We start from the raw sequence: 22,619 nt of genomic DNA, 5'->3' as shown, positions 1-22,619 counted from the left end.
ATGACCCATTTGGACAGTTTCTACAGAGTAAATCCATATGTACAAATGATTAAATATACTAAAGAGCAAAAGCAATAAGAACAAATGTGTAGGATTCTAAGGAATTACATCAGCCATCAACTGAGAAGTTTGCTTCCAAATGTAAGAGAGACATAATAACTGGCCAGGTGTCCAACCAAACTACTCATGTCCATTCCTACTAACACTCTTGTCTTTGGTGCGTCATCCTACTACCAACTGAAAAGTATCTGAAGATGATTGTGTCACACAAGAACAGCCAAAAATTGCTCTTCAATGGAATGAAGGAGAATCTAGAATTATTATTGTTCAAAACCAGATTTCTATACATCAATTGTAGTTATCAGATTGGAGATCAATATTATTTAATTATTCCCTATTTTCTCTCTCCTCCCTGCCCTTCCTCTTTCCTTCCTTCCCTCCTTTTTTATATTTTAAATTTTTCTTAGTACTCACTAATGAATGCTGTAACCCAGAAGATTGATTTTGGAGTCCATCCAAATGTGTCACATTTACAAAAGTCTTCTATTAATTATGCTTAATGCAACATTCATGCAACTATAAACATAATAAATTCCTGTTTTGAAAGGTTTAGATGACTACAACAAAAATATTATTATAGATTCCAATGCCTTATTGTTTGCATATTATATAGCATAGATCATTGTTCATTACACTAAAAAATAGCAGAACACACCTCATCCAAATATGGCTGCACTACCATCAACTTTTGCCTTGGGACTTACAGGAACAGTGGAAAAAATAATTGATTTCAATCAATGCACATTTTGACATGATAAGTCTTATGTAATTTATGTCAGTATCCCAGTGTTTCTGACATATAATAGATGCTCAATAAATGATTGCTGTTAAATAGTTGAATACTGTAATTTTAAAAATATTATTTTTAAGTGAGATGGCTTTTTCCCTCCTGGCAGCTTTGTCCAATGACGAATATATAACCTTCAATTTATTTTCCTGCCTATGGCCAAAGTGAGTTGAAAAAAAATGCACGTATGATCATGTTAGTCCCCCGATTTGCCCCCTACAGCAGCTCAACATGGCCCTTAGGCTAAGGCTCAACTCCGCAGCAAGCAGGTAAAGCCCTGTCCAGCTAGACGCTGCTCACCTTCAAGCTTTTTCTCCCTCTGTTTTCAGTATTAGACACTAACCTCCAGAGATAAGGAACATTTTCAGTTTTGTAAATTATTATATTTGGTTACATATTTATTTAAGCAAAATCCTAAGTATCATTTCTATTATTAAAAGTAAGTTATGTTAATATATTTGTACATATCTTTGTACATTACTCAATTATTTCATTAGGAAACTTTTTATAAGTCAAAAAATGAGTGAAAGTACTTTTTTAGTATTTTTGACACGTTTTCCTTTTTTTCTGCAAAAAAACTGACACCAATGTATGCCCCACCTGCTGTGTAAGGTGATTCTAGTTTTATGTCACAGTCAAATATACATCATCATTTAAATTAGCAATTCTCTAGTAACTACCTCTTCATAACTTTACCACTTTTATTGGTTTTTGGTTAGATTATTAAGTTAAATTTTAAAAGGATCTTTACTTAAGTGCCTTATTAATAAATCTACTAAATTATTAAAAAGCTCATTCAAGCAAAAATGTCAAATTGATTGACATACTATGGCACTTGTGTAATTTATGACATTTCTGATTGGCTAACTGTCATTGCATACATTTAGAATTTGTGGAGATATAAATAAAATGCTCTTTAATAATCAATTATTCAAAGTTTATTGAGTTTATAAATGAATAAGAGCATTTGAATTAGTATGTAAATGCATGGATTAGCATGCTTTCAGTGGAAGTTAAAAGATGAGCAAACTCAGGAAAAGGGAATTGATTGGTTCTTCAAACGGAAATATGAAGAGATATATGAGACCAGGTACAGTTTGATCAGGGCTTCTGCTGTTTCTCTAAATTTGTTACTGCTCCTTTCTGCTTCTCTCCAGGCTGGCTTGGCTTGTGTTCCCAGGATTTTACAAGGGAACAAAGTATGTTTTCTGTTATACTTTATTGATTTAAGACATGATAAATTTCACGAAATTTACCATTTGTACTTATAAGATTTCTAGATATACCTGAAAGCAAGAAATCTCTCATGGAAAGAATGATTTGCATTACTGACCTTGGGCTTGCATAGAAACAGAAATTTAGAGAGAAGTCATCCTTTCAGGGATGTTATTTACACATAGCTTAGTATGAACACTGTATATATTCATAGCCATGTGTACAGTTCCTGTTACTAAAGCTATTTCAAAGGATTAAGAGGCACTTTTCATTAATGCAGACAGGTAAAAAATCATTTAGGAAAGAAAACAACAATTAAGAAGATCTCAAGATTTTCAAGCCAATGGGTATTTTCTTCCAATGATAATATTAATGTAAAGCTGGATCCAAAATCCCTTCTGCTCCTAAGAGAACGAATTTAATTTACTAGGAGATGAGAAAAAATTATCTTTAACAACTTGAAGAATCAAACACTTGGAACTACTTAATTGAAAATACATTATTAAAGTATTAATGAGTTGCAATAAAATTATTAAACCACATAATGTTCAACTAGACAATTTAGATTTTTTTCACAAGAATTATAGGAGGAACTACAAATGTTTTGATTACATATTTGTTACAGATTACAGAAGGCTCTGTTAAGTTGTGTTAATTTGTGATTGTTTTATTTTGCCTCATTGCTTCTGAAATACATAAAATATTGATGTTTTCAAAAACTGCAGCAATTTGTGAGATTCTGGTTGACAATGCTGAAATATCATTGGGGAGACTCAAATTCTGGGCCAATTACAGTTGAATGTTTTACTTTTTTTGATTTTATTTCATGACTTTTTAGTAATTAGGTATTCAAAATTACATTATTATATTACCATCAAGATGATCAAAAATACATTAAATACCCAGATGGTGTTTCTCAGTGGTTGAGCGTTGACCTAATGAACCAGGAGGTCACTGTTTGATTTCCTGTCAGGGCACATACCTGGGTTGCAGGTTCAATCCTAATAAGGGGTGTGCAGGAGGCTGCAGATCAATGATTCTCTCTCATTACTGATGTTTTTATCTCTTTCTCCCTTCCTCTTCCTTCCTCTCTCTGAAATCAATAAAAACATATTAAAAAATACATTAAATATACCCTGTCTTTACCACAAAAAATTCAAAATCTTCCATATAATGATATGGTTGTGGTACATGGCTACTAAAAAAAGAAAATGGCAGAAGTATGCATGAGAGAACAAAAATATGTGAGGCAAGATTTGAAATTAGGACCTATTAATCAGGCTTTCCCAGAATACCCAGTCCCCTAGAGAGACAGAGTAAATAATAGAGTTGCTTTATTATCTATACTAATAATAGCCGAGGTGGCATCAGGCCTTCATGTTGTCACAAGATGGTCATCACAAGATGGCCAAGCACACAGTTGAGGCGGGGCCTGGCAGCCACTCCGCGCAATGAGGCCTGGGGGTCCTGTGGCTCTGTGTGAAGCGAAGGAGGCTGGTCCCGGCGGGGGAGGCGGGTCGCGGCAGGGGAGGGCAGTTGGGGGTGATCAGGCCGGCAGGGGAGCAGTTAGGCGTCAATTAGGCCAGCTGGGAAGCGGTTAGGGGGCACTCAGGCAAGCGGTTAGGGGCCAGTGGTCCCAGATTGTGAGAGGGATGCCCCAAATTGGAGAGGGTCCAGGCTGGGCTGAGGGACACCCCCAGCCCCCCATGCATGAATTTTGTGCATCAGGCCTCTAGTTAAATTATATTTCTCTGGAACTCTGATTTTCTAAAATTAAGTTACGTCTAGCCCTATTTCAAATCCACCCCTGTTGGGGTCCAGCCCCAGCAGGTCCAGGGGTTCCCAAAGGTGTGGACGGAGTCGGCGAAGAAGGAATATTGCGGAGGCAGCGTTCAGTTGATCATCAGCCTAGCCAGGATCTCTAGCCAGGATCTCCAGCCAAGTTCTGTAGCCATGTTCTCTCGCTAGGTTCTCCAGCCAGGTTCTGTGTTTTATTGTCTTATTACATCTGTATTTATACCAGTTGATTCCAATCCTATCAATCTCTATTCCAAAGGTTAGGGCGTTTCTTATCTCCATTCCAAGGAGTAAAGATTATGTAGCTTAAGGGTGATTGTTCGTAGTTAAAGTGATTACCCGCCTGGCACTTAGTGAAGGGGTTTTATTCCCCCCCTAACTTCAGGGAAAAATCCTCACCTGGGGAAACAACCTTTCTTGGAGAGGTGACCTTGGTTAAAACACATAGTGCCAAGAAGGTGAGCAAACATATTAAGAACAGTATGCCATATACGCCAGGTCCCTTGAAACATGCTGTGCAGATGTTTCTTCCCTGCAGCAACTGTGTCAAGCAGCAAGGATGGACCGGCTTCCGGCACACCCCAGTATTTTTAGGAACCCTAAAGGGATGTCTCTGATGTTCATTCCTTCTCTGGGATTCCCTGTTCTGTTTCTGCCCCACTCAGTGAGCAGTGAGGATAAAACTTCTGTAGTTCTCAGGGCACAGAGGGGAGCTTCTCACACCAAGATTTCCTGTTGCCTCTTTCTGATAAAGCACACCCCAACATTATGCTTCCTCCTGACTCATCCAGCACTCACCAGCTACAAGGATTTGTTCTCATGGTCACCAGGGAGCTGATGGTCAGAATCTTTCTCTCAACACCTGCATCCACAACAGTGGAAGTAAAAAAGGGAATGTGGCAAGTTCCATACTGGCTTTTAAAATTTTCACCAATGATTGACAGATATTATTTCCACTCACATTTCACTGGTAAGGCAAGTCACATACCTGCCATGCTATCCTGTGACCAGAAAGAGAAGAACTGGGTAAGATCTCTAATTACTACCACATGTATTTCAACTATTTCTTTTCTTAGGGCAAGTTGTTCACTGATGGTTGGTTTCTAGACCTTTATACCATTAGACCTTTAGTCTGTTTGACAATATATGTCATCCAGATATTTTTAGAGTAGTCTGAAACCTTGTTTATACACTGCTGGGAATCAAACTTAGACTTTGTACACTATTATTATTATTATTATTATTATTATTATTATTATTACTAGAGTCCCTGTGTATGAATTCATGTACCAGTAGGGTCCCTCAGCCTGGCCTGTGGGATCGGGCTGAAACTGGCTCTCTGACATCCCCCGAGGGGTCCTGGATTGCGAGAGGTTGCAGGCCAGGCCAAGGGGCCCCACCAGTGCGTGACTGGGGCCAGGGAGGGACACGGGAGATTGGCCAGCTGGGAGGGACCCCAGGAGGGCTCAGGGCATGTCTAGCCTGTCTCACTCAGTCCTGATCGGCCAGACCCCAGCAGCAAGCTAACCTACCAGTTAGAGTGTCTGCCCCCTGGTGGTCAGTGCACATCATAGTGAGCAGTTGAGCAGCCTTAGCATATCATTAGGATATTATGCTTTGATTGGTTGAATGGCTGACTGGACAACCGGACACTTACCATATTACGCTTTTATTATACAGGATTATTATTATTACTAGTATTCTTTAGGTCTTTGCTTTTCTATTCAGAGAGCATTAATTCATGAAATATCCTTCTGCCCTCTCTAGTAAACGTGCTCTCCCTCCCACTGAAGTATCTGAAAGCAATTTTTTTTACCAGATATTTTTTAAAAATTTGGTATACTATCCTAGTTCTAGATAAGTAAAAATAAAGTCATTTCCCCTTATCCATGTGGGATATGTTCCAAGACCCAGTATATGCTTGAAACCACGGACAGTATAGAACCCTATATATACTATGTTTTTTTCCCTATACATACTTACTTAGGGTAAAGTTTAATTTCTGAATTAAGCACAGTCAGAGATGAAAAACAATAACTAATCATAAAATAGAACTATTATAACAATATACTGTAATAAAAGTCATATGATGGTGGTCTCTCTGAAAATATCTGGAATTTTCCATTTAATATTTTCAGACTGTGATTGAACTCAGGTAACTAAAACCAAAATCATTGAAAGCGACATGTAGATAAAGGGGGACAAGAGTATTTTTATCGTTTTTCAGAGTCACCTAGTCATATACAAGTCCAAGAGTTTAGGCATTCATTCACTCATTCATTGAAATTACTCATTAGTTCGGCAGTATGCTTTTCTGAGAAAGTTTTATGGATGATGGCTCTTATGTAAATGCTGACGAAGTGAACTGTCCTGCTGATCAATGAGGAATGCTCTTACCCTTCCTAAGAACTTTCTACTCTCTGCACAATTATTCGTGATTGAATCAATGCGGGAAGACCTTTCCTTCTTACCCTGTAGTACTGAAAGAAAGTTTATGGTTAAACGCTGTTAAAAACTAGCTTGGAAAGAGTAGAATATACATTTGACGGAAGACGAGGCAACTGGCATTTCCCTAAACAGATCTGGGCCCAATTTACTGAACAGGTTGTTCTAAACTGCTTTTCGCTTGGCTTTAGGTCCTTGTTTTGCTGGATTTCCCCCGCATCACCAATATTTTTGTTTTCCTTTTCATCTGTAGGGATTTTTTTTCTGGTACATTTCAGCCAGAAAGGGCAGGAGAGCAGCTGTCTCCACTGGAGAAACCAATTATTTGCCAAATGGATGGGCTTCTGCCTGGATTCACTGGCGGTATTCCCCAACACCTCAGGGTAGCATGTAATCTTCACAACAATCACATCTGGATCAGACCAGTCTACCCTTTCCCTGACTTAAAAATCATGTTTATTTCTTTCAGGTTGCAACATTTAGAAACAGTATGTTTCCAAGTAAACAAAGGAATGAGGCACAGAGATGGAATTACTTTGAAGCTTAGAAATACCAAACATTACATAAACTTCAGGACACATAAATCTGGATCAATTCTGCTAATGAAAGTTCAACTTCTTATATTCTCCTTAGAATGCAAAGTCATCATAATCAATTAACACTGCAGCTTGATTTCTTGGTTTTGTTTTTATATTCCATGCAAGAGACTCTTAACTATAAAAAGGAAACCAGAATAATATTCATATAACATAACCAAACATTTAAGAATAAAAAAAAAATTGAGTACGTTATCTATATAAGGTAGAAGAATTTGACCTAAAGGATTGATGTATACACTTAATATAATGGTAGATCTAAAAACCATCCTGCATATTTCTTGGCACAAAATACACATTCAATAAACGTTTAGTAAATAAATAAATGGACAGCTAATTTACTAAATTAGTCTTTTCAGTAGACTATATTGTCTCTGGACTATATCTCAGTTTTTATACCTTAAGTTCAACAATCAGCCAATCAAATGATATAAAACTGTTTTTCATAGAAGTAAAATGTTTGTTTTTTTCAAAAGTCAGTCACATTTATAGGCCTATGTTTAAAACTTCAATAACTGGTAAGAATAAGCCCATCACACTAGACAACAAGTACCTTCTCAACTAAATGAATTCCTTTCCTATTAGCATAGGGTTTTAGTGAAAGCTTATTTTTTGGACAAAAACTTTTGTAACTGTTCTGTAATTACTGTAGGAAAATTTTCCATACACTTCTAGAGATTGATGGCAGTCATATTCAGTGGATACTTTTTATGTTTGTCATTTATTACATACGTAGAAATTTCAGCTCATTTAAGTTTGCAATAAAATTCAAATTTTATATTTCTAATATTTCTATGAAACGGAAGTACTTATTGTTTAAATATCTAAATAAGATCTGGAGACAAATGATCTGGGCAGATATGTACACACAGGCAGGTGCTTTTTAGGAACCTAACATGGAAAATTTGACTGGATGACAGAGAAAAAAAAAGCCACTATCCTCAGATGTTTCATATTTGCAGAGAGGGAAAACTTTCCAGGCATTGTTTTGAAATATACAGGAGTTACAATGAAATTGACACTTGGAAGAACCTGAACACCATGACAATAGATCTGTGAGGGGATGGTAATTTGGCTATATAATTAAATTGGAATGTGTTCAGCAAGCAGATGTGTGCAAATAAGGAAGCATCTAAGCTCCTGGTCTGCACTTCCTGATCTTTCTTTTGTTTGCTTTTTTATGAGGACACCCCATGGCTTTTTGTTGCTGCTGCATTGTTGTTGCTTTTCTCCCACTAAATGAGCTTCCAGCAGGAATACACTCATTGGGCTTAGAAAAGCCTCCCAGGCTGCAGAGTTCCACTTTGTCAACAGATGGCGCAAGGCATAATTCTCCTACTCAATGACTCCAAAACAACATTGGGCTCTGGCTGTCCCAAAGCTGATTTGAAATTATTTCTATACTACTGTTGAATGGAAACAAGTGTCTTTGGATTTCACACGTCATGAAGAGATGTGACATTATTTGTTAATGATATAAAATTGAAAGCCGGCGGATTTCTAGAGAGAAAACATCAATACAGATTTCTACTATCCAACATAATGTGTGATCTTCCCTGCTTCCACACTTTATAATCCCACAGTGCAGGGTTCACACTGCCATGAAAAAGTGGATGGCAGTCTGTACTCACACGAGTCTTAACAAATTCCTGGTGGTGATTATTTTCCTTGTATAAATGGATACAGTTTCACTTTATTGCATTTTAGTGCCACCATTCTGCATACGAAAATTTGATTCAACACACATTTGGAAATAAACATAAAAATATTTCTAATATAATCACAGAGAAGAAAGAAAGTAGATTTAAAGAATTTTAGGACCATGAGTGCTCTAGACATCCTAAACTCAAAACTGGCATTTATTGATGAGCAAACTGAAAACTAGAGATATAAGCTATCGTGTTCAGATCACTCAAGAGTACCTCAATTTCCAGGGCTCTTGTGAGTCATACTTCTGGTAATAGAGATTGATTAAATCTTAAGTTCTAAGACTTACCCTGCCTCAGCCTTTCCTGGGGAGCCTGAGGAAATCAGACAGCAGTACTAGGCCAAGTAGAGTGACTTTTTATTAATACCTGGAGATTTAACACTAAAACTGATTTCTGAATAATAAATTACTTACTTGGCTGATGACCATAGGGCTGACTGGGGTCCTTTTGCACAAACTAGAGGGTTTGAGGCCTCTTACTTTGAGTATCTAACATATGAATGGTACTTTGTTGGTGTTGTTATTGGGGGACAGAAGAGTTGAAAGAAATTTCCTCTTTCTAGTAGGGACAACCAAGATAGAGAGGGAGAAAAAGAGGGAGAGAGAAAGAGAAAAAGAAAGAATGAGAGAGGGAGATCATGATGATACTGTAAGGTGACTCTAAACTGTTACTCTCTCTCTAAAATTCCTGCGTACCCCTGGGTTCATATGTGAACTTTCTCATGTAGAGTTCTCTTTAAAATTGGTATTTATCTTATGAACTCATGTGACTTTGAAATCTTTTTAAAAGCTTTTTGATGTTGTTTTGCAGTGTTATTGAATTCTTACTAACATAAATTGATTTTATGGAAGAGAATAAATAATATTGAGCTTTGGAAATTTTCCACAGTGTCAAGAAAAAATTAACTTGTTATATTTAAAGTGATATTACATTGTATTATTTTTCATTTTACACTACTATTCTGTATACACTATTTGCATAACAATGTTTAACATCTGGGAATAACTTTAAAATTTGACATTCTGCATCAACACTAATGACAGCATTATTAGCTCAGTTCTTTAATAAAAAAGCACAGCAGAAGGCTTTCAAGACATTAAGGCTACAAAAGAGAAGTGTGAAAATTGATAAGAAGATCAAGTAATTCTCTTCCTGCACAAGGGATTGGAATACCTTGGACTCCTTGTCCCTTTCTATATGGGTTCTTATCTTCTTTCTCTTTATATTTTAGCTCCTCTGTTCAATGTCTCTTAATACTGACCTTCAGCCCTAACTGGTTTGACTCAGTGGATAGAGCATTGGTCCCGGAGGATTTGAATCTGTTCAAGGGCACATGCCTGGATTTCGGGCTTGATCCCCAGTGGGGGGCATGCAGGAGGCAGCTGATTAATGATTCTCTCTTATCATTGATGTTTCTATCTCTCTCTCCCTCTCCCTTCCTCTCTGAAATAAATAAAATATATTTAAAAAATACTGACCTTCAAATCAAATTCATTTTAGAAGTAATCAGAAATTATTTATGTACAGGAGAACTTATAGTGTTTCAGAAAATAAGATTATAAGAAGATCCCCAAGTGTCAGAAGAGGGAAAACAATCAGGAAGTTGTGAGATGAACTTCAAGGATGCACTATGCTAAAAGTGATCTTGCATAAACACATTGAAAATAAACAATGCGGTTTGTAATGTAGTTTCATGAAATTAAACTGGTTATTTACACTGTTTAAAATAAATTGTGAAAAATTAAATCACATCATGAACACCAGGAAGGGATGAATGAACAGTGAAAATTTTGTGGTCAGTAATGACTAGAAATATTTTATGATATTAAGAATGCATCACTGACACCCAAGAGTGGGGCTAATGCCTCTCTTCCAACCATGGAATAGAAGGTAGTTCAGCAGTTTCTAAAATGTATGGGATGAATCCAAAGTATGAGGATCCTAGTATCAGTTACATTCTGATTATCAGTGGTTTTTCTTTCTAGGGCACAGGTGTGAGTGTTACGAAGTGAACAGGCGCTATTTTCAAAACACAGGAGCAGTTCCACCTCCAAATCTCATGAAGAATCAGCCCTCATCAAATTATCCTTAGCTCTGAGTCTCCTGCAGAAAAATCTACAAACCAAGCTCACCCTTATTCATACCTCTAACACAGACAGTAAATTAACTGGATAACACATATATACTAGGGAAAACTGATTAGAAGGCAATACAAGAACCTGATTATGGGTATTTTGTGATTATTTCTTAAAATTGTACATTTTGAAATAAAAACATTTACAATAAAGTGTGATTAGTCACACGAGGCCAATGACTGTTTAAAATATACTAAGTACTTTATTGATATTTAAAAAATTTATTTTTTTAAAATATAGTGCTATGGTAAATGACTACACAAGATGCTGTGGACACATCAAAATTAACAAGTGAACTTACAAAATGGACACAGAGTTTAGATACTACATTTACCCCCAAAAGGGCTGGATTCTTCCATATTGAGAACAGTGAGTTGGCTCAAAAATTGGTATTTTTACTTAATTTAGATATTATATTTTTTCTCTGAGTTTTCCTGAATTAACAAGATCAGCATTTTTCCTGTGGCTCATTTTAGGATCAAATAATTGGAAATGGAAGAAAATGTAGTTTCTACTATTGTGAGCAAGTATAAATTGCTGCATTTTCTATAACATTCCAATTCATTGTAAATTTTTCATATAAATCAATTCAAAATTAGGATAAGAAAAAAAAAATATATATATATATATATATATATAATTTATTACTGGAAAGGAAAAGCCAAAGAGGAGTCTTAGTAATTTACTGTCCTAATTTTTTTTTAAAAAAAATATATGTTTCAGAGAGGAAGGGAGAAGGAAAGAGAGATAGAAACATCAATGAGAGAGAATCATTGATCGGCTGCCTCCTGCACACCTCCACTGGGTATCTAGCCCGCAACCAGGGAAAATGCCCTGACTGGGAATTGAACCATGACCTTCTGGTTCATAAGTCGACACTCAACCACTGCGCCATGCTGGGCGGGCAAAACTGTCCTAATTTTTAAATTGTTCTTAAGTTTCTTGATCTCCATTTATATATAAAACCATGTTGTGTGCAATATTTACATCAATGTTTGCTTTTTCCTGGTAAAAGAACAAATATGTATTATAATTTTTTGGCATAAAACCCATTTTGGTCTAAATGTGCATCCTTCCCAGAGCTGTTTAATTCAGAACTTTCCTTCAGACTGCCCCCTACCAAGCCACCTGACTGCCTCAGGAATAGGTTTACTATTCAAACTTGTCTAATTTGAGAACAATTTGAAAATTTTCTACAAGAATTTTAAGAAGACTATTGGTAATACTTTTTATTTCCAGACAGCCTGACTCAAATGGTAAATTATATGACTGGGGCTTATGGATGACACCTTCCTGTGGAAGAGATACGGCCTCGGTGTGAAACTAAATAGAGGCCATTCACACTGAAAAATGGAGAAGAGATAAGGTCCTGCTATTGAATTAACAACTGGTCTTAGCTTTGCTCAAATTATAACTTAGACTTGTCAGGTAAATGAATTATCTTTTATATTTATTACTAGAGACCCGGTGCACAAAATTCGTGCACTAGGGGGTGGGGTTCCCTCAGCCCAGCCTGCTCCTCTCACAGTCTGGGAACCCTCAGTGGATGTCCTACTGACGGCCATAGTCTGGCAGCAGAGGCTTGGAGCAGGCATCCCGTGTGTGTGTGTGTGTGTGTGTGTGTGTGTGTGAGTGTGTGTGTCTGCTGGGGGCCTGCCCACAGCCACACCATGGAGGCTTGGAGCAGGTGCCCCTCTGTGTTGATCTCTCAGGCTCCTGGCCTCCACTGCGTGTTGTTCTCTCCCTTGAGCTGTGGCCAGGGTGGGGTGCTGCCTGCAGGCTGCACTTTCCTGCTTGTGGATTGCCATGGCAACCCAGGAGCATGCTCACCTGGGGGCTGCCCGCAGGCCGCATTTTCCTGCTCGCAGATCGCCATGGATTCTCAGCTGGCAGCGGGGCTTAGTGGGGCTTAGGCAGCACATGGGGATCCTGGCTGGGGGCGGGGCTTAGGCAATGTGGGGCTTAGGCGGCACACGGGCAACCCGGCTGGAGGTGGGGCTTAGGCGCTGCCTAAGCCCCGCCGCCCAGATCCGCACACAGGGCCCAGGTGGCAGCTGGCACTGCCCCGCCCTGCCTGCAGTATGCAAATTAGCCGCCATATTTGTTGGCAGTTAATCTGCATATCATGCTGATTAGCCAATAGGAGGTGTAGCGAAGGTACGGTCAATTACCATCTTTGTCTATTATTAGATAGGACTAGAGGCCCGGTGCACAAAAATTTGTGCACTCAGGGGGGAGGGGGGTCCCTCGGCCCAGCCTGTGCCCTCTTGCAGTTTGGGACCCCTCAGGAGATAACGACCTGCTGGCTTAGTCCTGCTCCCGGGTGGCAGAGGGCAGGCCCAATCCGTAGGTGCAGCCCCTGGTCGGGCTCAGAGCAGGGCCGATTGGGGAGTTGGGGCGCCGCCCCCTGTCATGCACAGAGCAGGGTGGATCGGGAGGTTGCGATGCCACCCTCAGTCACGCTCAGGGGAGGGCTGATTGGGGGGTTGGGACACCGCCCCTGTCACACTCAAGGCAGGGTCGATGGGGAGGTTGCGGCACCAGCCCTGTCACGCACACAGCAGGGCCAATGAGGGAGTTGGGGCGCTGCCCCCTGTCACGCATAGAGCAGGGCCCATCAGGGGGGTTGGGGCTCCGTACCCTGTCACGCACAGAGCAGGACCCATAAGGGAGGTTGGGGCTCCCCCTGTCACTCACAAAGTAGGACCGATAAGGGAGTTGGGGCACCGCCCCCTGTCACACACAGAGCAGGGTGGATCAGGAGGTTGGGGCGCCGCCCTCTATCAACCACAGAGCAGGGCCGATCAGGGGGTTGCGGCGCCGCCACTGTCACACTCAGGGAAGGGCCGATGGGGAGGTTATGGCTCTACCCCATTATACACAGAGCAGGGCCCGTGGGGGGTGGCTTGGGGCGCCACACCCTGTCACACACAGAGCTGCAGGGAGATCAGGGGGTTTGGGCGCTGTCTTCTGTCACGCTGATCCTGGTGCCGGGAGGCCTCGCGGCTCCGCTGATCCCGGTGCTGGGAGGCATATTACCCTTTTACTATATAGGATAGAGGCCTGGTGCATGGGTGGGGGCCGGCTAGTTTGCCCTGAAGGGTGTCCTGGATCAGGGTGGGGGTCCCCACTGGGGTGCCTGGCCAGCCTGGGTGAGGGGATGATGACTGTTTGCAGCTGGTCACACACCCTTCAGGGTGGGGGTCCCCACTGGGGTGCCTGGCTAGTCTGGGTGAGGGGCTGAGGGCTGTTTTCAGGCTGGCGGGTGACTGAAGCTCCCAACCACTCCTTTTTTTCTTTTTTTTTTATTCTGGGCCAGCTTTAGCTCTGGCTCCAGCTCTGAGGCCTCTGCTGCTGAAAGCAGGTATCTGGTTTGTTTGGGTTCTATAATCGAAACACTGTATCAACTCCAGCTCTGAGATCCCGGCTGGCTGAAAGCAGGTTTCTGGGGTTTTGTTTAGCTTCCATATTTGTAACAATGTTTCAAACTGCAAGCTCAGAGGCCGGCAAGGCAGGCGGGGAATGTTGGTTTCCTCTGACACTGAAGCAAGCAAGCCTCATGTTAGCTTCAAGCTGCCTGGCTGCTGGCCGCCATCTTGGCTGGCAGTTAATTTGCATACTGCCCTGATTAGCCAATGGGAAGTGTAGCGGACGTATGGCTAATTACCATGTTTCTCTTTTATTAGATAGGATTGTTCTTACTTATTTTATTTGGCTTAAACTAGTTTGAGTTTGATTCAATTACTACTTGCAACACTGTTCTGAATAATGCAAAAGTTGAAGGAAAATTATTTAAATGATCTAAAATGACAAAATAATATTGAAAAAGTGATAAGATAAATATTACTTTTATCACAAAGCATGAGGAAATATTCTCACATCCAGAGATACAAAGGTTCAGGCGCCTAAATTGTAATCATCATCCTATAAAATATGTTATTAGACTGTGTAAAAACTTGCCATTTGTAAGACATTTTTTGTTCTAAAATTCAAATTAACTCAGAGATGGGGACACTTTAGGGACTTCAGTTCTTATCAAGCTGTCTCCTTTTACTCAAGTAAATAGTAGCCAGTCATGTTGAGCAAATTATTAAATAATATAAGCCTATTTGTTTATAAAATGTCAGTGAAAATACTAATATTTGCATTTTAATATTGTTTTCAGGACTTGGTGAGAAAATAAATGCAAAAATCTCTTGGCGCAATTCCTGGAAAGGTAAGAAAAAAAATATTATTTTCTTACCTGAGGAACAATGTTCTCTCAAATGAAATTTACAGCCTAGAAAGATTTCAGTTCCAGTAGAGGTGAAGAACTCTCCATACACAGGCAGGACCCCAATCATAAGGACTGGCTTTGCATATGGGGATGAGGAGGATGAGGCATCCTAGCTGGCACTTAGTCCAGAGTCTTACATAGGCATACCAGGCAAGAGCAAATGCTGGATCTGACCTATGGGAGCACAGTCATCTGCTTGACCTAGGAAGGTATAGGTACTTGACTGGGTAGAGAAATTGAAGGATTTTTCAATGGAGTGACTCATTAGATTGGGAAAGACCAGAAATGCTGATGAAAAAATACTCTCCGACCCTCACCCCCAGGCCCATACACACACAAAGGGTACAATATGTCTAAGAAAACAGACCTATTAATTTGATGTATCGTGTGAAGGAAAGAGTATCAATTACCTCTCCCTGTATTCTCCTTCCTTTGTTCACAGGTTAGCATTTATCCCCTAGAAATGATGTGGCTCAAGACAACCAAGAGTTAGTATCTATGACTGGATTCTGACCTCTATGCCTAGAAACAAAGAGAAGAAATGATGTTGGGCCTCAAGGCATCATCCAAAAAAGACCCAAATGACATCAATGCAAGCCCCTTGCTCAATCACTTGGACTCAGATAGCCCAAGATGTCTGCCTCCAAATAGGCTACCTTCAGACCAGTTCACCCACTTCCAAAGCTGTTACAGCAGAAGCTAAATATCATATTTCATTGGCTTATTTATATTTTTAGGTATACTTAAAGAACTAATCTACTTTATCATTATTAACTAACTAGGGGCCCAGTGCACAAATTTGTGCACCTTGAAAGGAACAATGGGCCGTGAGGCTGTGGTGGGCACAAGGGCGGGTCTCAGCCCATCCTCCGTGACCCTCCCAGCCTCTCCTGCCCTGCCCCCCAGTACCCTGTCTGCCAGCACCACTCCCACCGCCACTGCTCCCATGCCCTGACAGCACCAGCCCTGCTCACGCCCGCTGACTGTACAGATCAATTGGTGCCAGCAGTGGGTGAGAGTGGGGCCTGTGCCATGAGTGGGTGTGAGTAGTGGCTGCTGCCCTGATCACCCCTCAGAAGCAGGGGGAAGAAGAGAAGCCCTGAGGGGTGATCGGGGCTGGCAGCTGCTGCTCACACCTGCTGACAGTGCCCAGTGATTGGGACCAGTGCCAGGTGCCACCAGTGAGTGTGAGCTGCAGCTCCAGTGCTGGCTGTGGGTGTGAGTGGAGCCGGTGCTGTCAGTGGGTATGAGCGGTGGCTCTGGCAGCAGAAGCAAGCGAGGCTGTCACCAGCAGTGGGTGCAAGAGGCAGTTGCCGGCTCCAATTGCCCCTCAGGAGCAGGGGGAGGTGGAGAAGCCCTGAGGGATGATCAGGGCCAGCAGCCACCGCTCACACCTGCTGACAGCACCAAGAGATTGGAGCCAGTGCCAGGCATCGGCAGCGGGTGCAAGCAGTGGCTCCAGTGCCAGAAGCAAGTGTGAGTGGGGCCAGTGCTGGCAGCAGGTGTGAACGCCCAGCAGGACCATGGTATGTGGGAGCAAAGAATTTTCAGTAACCACCAGAGGCTCGCCCCAATGACAGCAACTGGTGCCCTGCCTTGGTCTGGCAGCCCCGCTCACCTGCTCCACCATCCTGCCACGGCCAACGCCTGCCATGTTCTGCTCTCTTCTGCTTGCTGCCAACACCCACTATGTTCCACACGTGCCCCCTAGTGGTCAGCGCACGTCATAGCGACCAGTTATCTGGTTGTTCGACCTTTCAGTCCATTTGCATATTAGGGTTTTATATATATAGATTATATTAATTACAAACCCAAAATTTAACTCAAATAATAAATTAAAAGAGTTGTGTTCCTTTGCTCATTGATCATAGCAGGGCTGCCTTTAATCCATATAGTAAAATTAGTATATCCTGAACCAAAACATACAAAATTATTTGTAACTTTACGTTTCCAAATGAGATCATAGAATTCACATTCACAAGAAATCCTTAATCATGAGCTCTGTCTTTTCTACTATCCAAAGCTGAAGTACTTGGTCTGGAGATAACATGTCAGGGCTCACTTCAGCACTTCAAAATACAAACTCTGACAGGCTAAAGTCATTCCTCAGGGAACACAAAATAAGCAGAGCTAGAATATGCACAGTAAGCCATGTCTGAGACTCACCAGCTTTCATTCATTGTGCTTTCTGTTTAATACAAATAGTCCTTAGATGGAGGAAGTTCCAATTGTTTTACTAGAAAACATTTTTAGATACAGCCATCTTAGCCACTATTCCACATCTCACATAAGGGGAGTTAGTGCCATTTTCTCTGTGATAGATGACCTATGTATTTGGGAAGAAATGCCATTAAAATATACAATCCTTTTATTAAAATTGACTAAAATAAAAAAATAGACATCAAAGGTAGAAACATTCTGATATAGTCTTGAAATAGAAATGTCAGGGAGCATGGAAAAGCCATTCCAATTACTGCTGAATCCAGGGTGTCTGCCTTTATTTTTCCATCAGTGGGCAAGGTAAATGGCCCTGTGTCTCAGCTTGATGGCTCAAACCTTGCTCCTTAATGGGCTGGCTCTATGGCCACTGAATTTTGTCTTATTACAGTACATTCTGATGCTACTTCCCATCAATTCTCTCTGCCAGGGCTGCCTGCATCTCAGCCCCCGCATCTTCATCCACTGGTACTACACATGCATACAGGCCCATCAAACCCTGTCACCTCCAGGGCAGCCAAATCTGACACCAGAAGAGTATGTTCAGAGCTGCACCATCAAGGTTGAAAACCTTTCATTTAGTGTCAGAGCTCTTATTAAGCCAAGCGCCTTGTTCCAAAATGTATCTACCCGGGCACAGAAAGTCGGTTAGAGGAATCCACATATTTTTGCAGGATGCTGAAATTTCTGCAGTTTTGTTTTGCTTTTCATAATCAATTATTTTTTCACATGCTTACACACGTTAGCTTTCAGTTACAGATTTCCCCCTGTCGCCAATTGGAACTATTTTGTATGGACAAGGAGCAGTAAAAGGCAGAAATAAGAGAGGATAAACAAGTAACTGGCAAATGGTTTTCAAAAAAGAAATGCTTCATTGAATGTAAAACAGGAGGACAACTCAGGTTTAATGGACGGAATTCAGGTTTAAGATTACCTTTATTTTGACATTGTATTTTCCTTGGAAATATCCATATATACATATAAAAAATAACAACCACTATGTCCTGTGTACTTAAAACTTTGGGTGGTGCTCTGGGAGAAATAGGCACTCTGTGATAACTTGCAGTCCAGTTTTTAAAAATGTGTCAAAATTTGAGAACAGAAAATTTTGTATAATACAAACAATGTATACGGCATTTGCTTAGAATAGAGGTCCTAGAGTGAATTAGAGAAGACCAAAAAAATTCCTGATGACACTTGACAGAGTCCTGAGATAGAGGTAGAATTTGAAAAGGTGTAGGAGGAAAGCATTCCAAAATGATTTTGGTCTGTAAGACTTTAAGCAGAGAACCCAATTGAGCCTGCCCAGATTTCTGACCTACAGAACTTTGAGATAATTAATAGATGTTTTCAGCTATTACATTTGAGTTAATTTTATTACACTGTCATGAAAAACTAAAATACACAAGAACTTTATCATTATGAGTGTAACAGACACATGCTATAATGCCTAGAAGTCATAATTTCTTCTTTTTTATTAACATATTCAGTGTTCTTTGAGGATCTACTCCTATATGAATTCTTGATGTGACAGCTAAAGATCAGTAAGATGCTCTCCATTTCCCTCGCTGGGGAGTGAGTTTGTGACACTCAAAAAGTCCCACTTTACGCGTTTCCCCTGGACTTTGAATGTAGAATAGAATAATGCAGGAGTGAAAACATTTGGAACAATTATCTTGAAGTGGGCACCTTGACCATCTATCACATTGTTTTGAGATCCCCTTTGACTCTCTGACTTCTTGATACCATTTAAAGTTTCTTTTACTCTTTAAACCATGTTTCTACTGCTTATACCAGAAGAACCATAATATCACACTGAAGCCCTCATATTAAATGAATTCTTTGAAATTTAATCCCGGGCTTTTAAAACACAGAAAGCAAAGTGCCATAATGCTTTCTAATTCAATCCCTGCAGTGAGTGATTTGGAGGTAATTAAAATAATTGAGGAGCTGAAAACTGCACCATGGAAGAAAGCCTAAATGATCTTGGGTATGGTGATGCCTTTTACATATAATACTAAACATATAATCCATGAAAAAAATATCAATATGCTGAATTTCATTAAAATTAGAAATTTCTTCCATATGAATGGCAATATCAATAGAATGAAAAGACAAAATATAAACTGGAAGAAAATATTAGCAAAAGACACATCTGATACAAGATTGTTAGACAAATTATAAAAAGAACACTTAAAATTCAACTATAAGAAAACAAATAACCCCAATTAAAAAATGAGCCAATGGCCTTAACAGAGACCTCCCCCAAAAAGATATACAGATGGCAAGTAAGCATACTCCACATCATATATCATCAGCGAATGCAAATTAAAACAACAATAAGATACTACTACATGCTTATTAAAATGGCTAAAATCCAGAACACTGACAACACCAAATGCTGGCAAGGATGTGAAGCAATAGGAACTCTCATTCACTGCTGATGGGAATGTAAAATGGTACAGCAATTTAGAAGACAGTATAGTATCATTTTCTTACAAAACTAAACATACTATAATCATTTGATCAAGCAATCAGTGAAAAACTATGTCCACACAAAAATCTGCATATGAGTGTTATAGCAGCTTTATTTTTAATTTCAAAAACTTGGAATCAACCAGATATCCTTCGTTAGGTAAATGGATAAACTGTGGTACATACAGACAATGGAATATTATTTAGTGCTGGACAGAAATCATCTATAAAGCCATGAAAACACACGGAGAAAACTTAAGTGACTATTACTAAGTGACAAAAAGTCTATCTAAAAATCTATATAGACTGGCCGGTGTGGCTCAGTGGTTGAGTTTCAATCCATGAATCAAGCGGTCGCTGGTTCGATTCCCAGTCAGGGCATATTCCTGGGTTTTGGGCTCAATCCCCAGTACAGCACATGCAGGAGGCAGCTGATCGATGATATTTCTCTCTCAATGAAGTCTGTATCTCCCTATCCCTCTCCCTTCCTCTCTCTCTCTCTCTCTCTCTCTCTCTCTCTCTCTCTCTCTCAATCAATAAAAACATATTTTTAAAAACATTTAATAAATAAAAAATAAATAAAATTCTTCATGGTGTATGATTCCAAATATACAATGTTATGGAGAAGGCAAAATTACTAAGACTGTAAAAAGATCTGTGGTTGCCAAGGGTGGAGAGGAGAGATGAAGAGGCAGAGCACAGAGGATTTTTAAGCGAGAGAAAATACTGTGTGTGTGACAGTGTACCGACATATATATATTAGTATACTTTTGTAAATCTATGTACAACACCATTAGTGAATCTTAAGATAAATTATAGACTTTGGGTAATTATATGTCAATGTTGATTCATCCTTTGTAAAAAATGGCCACTCTGGTAAGTAATGTTGATAATGGCTCTGCATATGTGGGGGTGGATTACATATGGGAAATCTCTTTAAGTTCCTCTCAAATTTCTTGTAAATCTAAACTTGCTCTAAAAAAATAAAGTCTTTAACAAAAAGAAAATGCATTTTTGAATGAGGAAAATAAATGTGCTGTCCATTTTCATATTATAGTTAGGAGCCACAGGTTGGGTAATAGTATAGTACTCTCTTAGACGTTCTGATTGGCTGAAGTTTGTCTTCCATGTAATTTCCATGATTTCCAGTTACCTAGAAAACTCATGGCAAGTATTTTCATTAAAGCTGAGAAAATTAGAGTAAGTACGTGAGAACTCTCTTTTTCTGATTTCTAGGCAAATATTATAATGGTTTAAGACAAAATTCTACTCAATTATAAGAAAAAAAAATATGAGAATGTCCTTTTCTTCCCTGGATCTTACTTAGTCATAGGAATTGTCTGGTCTAGCTGCATTCTTGTCATTTTTAATCTATATTGATAAATTCCCATTCCCTGATCTGAAATGAGGCAAATGATTAGTTTCTAATCTTTAGGTGTTTTGTACTAGATATGAATGTTCCTGAGTCAAAAAAAAAAAAAAAAAAAAAAAACAACCCAAAAAACAACAACCCATGATTCACTGAGGATTTGCAAAAAGTCCCACCAGAAAACTCACTGTCTCATAGAACAAGCCCAGAGTTCCTAATTAAGCAGTATAAATTATCTTCAGAAACTTGTGTATATTTACTTGTCTAGGGAATCTGGAAATCGAACACCCATGTAATTTATCTTTCTTGACAGTTCTTAAAAGAGGAAGTGAGAGTACTCTTATGATTTTGGTGGCATTAATCCTCATGGTTACTGGTTGTATAATCTAAATACCTTCATTTGAACTGTAGCTAATTTAATTTCATTGTTCACTAAGCTTATTATCAGTAGACTTCTAAATTCTGGTCTATGAATAGCCAATAATTGCAATCTTTAGCAGAAAATGAAAATCTCTAAGTTGTCCTACTCCTCTAAAATCTTTCATGGAACTACAGCGATTCCATTTGTCTAGTACTTATCTAGACCAGAGCCATGAAAAGGTGTATACAATATTTTCTGAATCTAGTTTTTGTTGTTGTTGTTTTGCTTTTCCATATTTTTCAGACTGAGCTAAATAGGCAGTCTAAGGGATGTCCAAGCTCAAATGTTGTTCTTAAGTGAAAGTAAGTTATAAACATTTAAAAAGTACATCTGTCTTAGGTATATGTAATATATCACCCCGTTTTTAGTATAATGGGAAGGCTGTGGAATTCACAATCAGAAAATCCAGGGTTTGAATTCAACTTTCTCATTTGACTGTGTAATCTTGAATTAGATTCTTAAACATTCTGAACCTCAGTTTCTCAATGCACAAATGTGACAACTAATATTTATATGACAAGTGCCTGCCTTGTAATGCTCAAGGCATAGAAACATGGTGGAAGAGTTTAGGAAAATGGTTAACTGAATGTCTTTAGAAAGGTATTATAAAAGCAATAACAATTACACCTGAATCTTGTAGTTCAAGTATGATTGGTACCTTAGGAGCTGAAGGATCTTGAATTAATTGTTAATCTTTCTAGAAATCATCTTTCTTATTTTAAAAGATAAAATGTGAAAAGCAAAAGTCCAATACAAGTATGAGACCTAATTTTGTTATTTAACTCATATTTTTCAGCAGTAATTCTATCATATGCAACTACTTTTAGATTTTATTAGTCTTGGCCATTGTAAACTGCTGTCAAATATTCCTGTCCTCCAATAATTCATGGCAGTTTTCATAGGAGAATAGAGGAGCTACAGCTCCTAGTGTTAGCTGAGAAGTGCCTGCCCAGATAGGAGCTATAGCTCCTAGTGTTAGCTCCCTTGCATCCAATGGGTCTAATTTAATAGTTCCTGCTCATAAAATGGAAAGTAAAGTTAATATGCAATACTGTAACATCCCTTTGGGGAGGGGGAGTTGCTGCTAGAAAAGAACAATAATTAGGGAAAAGAAACA

The sequence above is a fragment of the Myotis nattereri genome (assembly GCF_964212035.1).
Source record: "Myotis nattereri genome assembly, chromosome: 8".
NCBI classification, from domain to species: domain Eukaryota; kingdom Metazoa; phylum Chordata; class Mammalia; order Chiroptera; family Vespertilionidae; genus Myotis; species Myotis nattereri.
Note: the sequence above shows the minus strand (reverse complement) of the source record.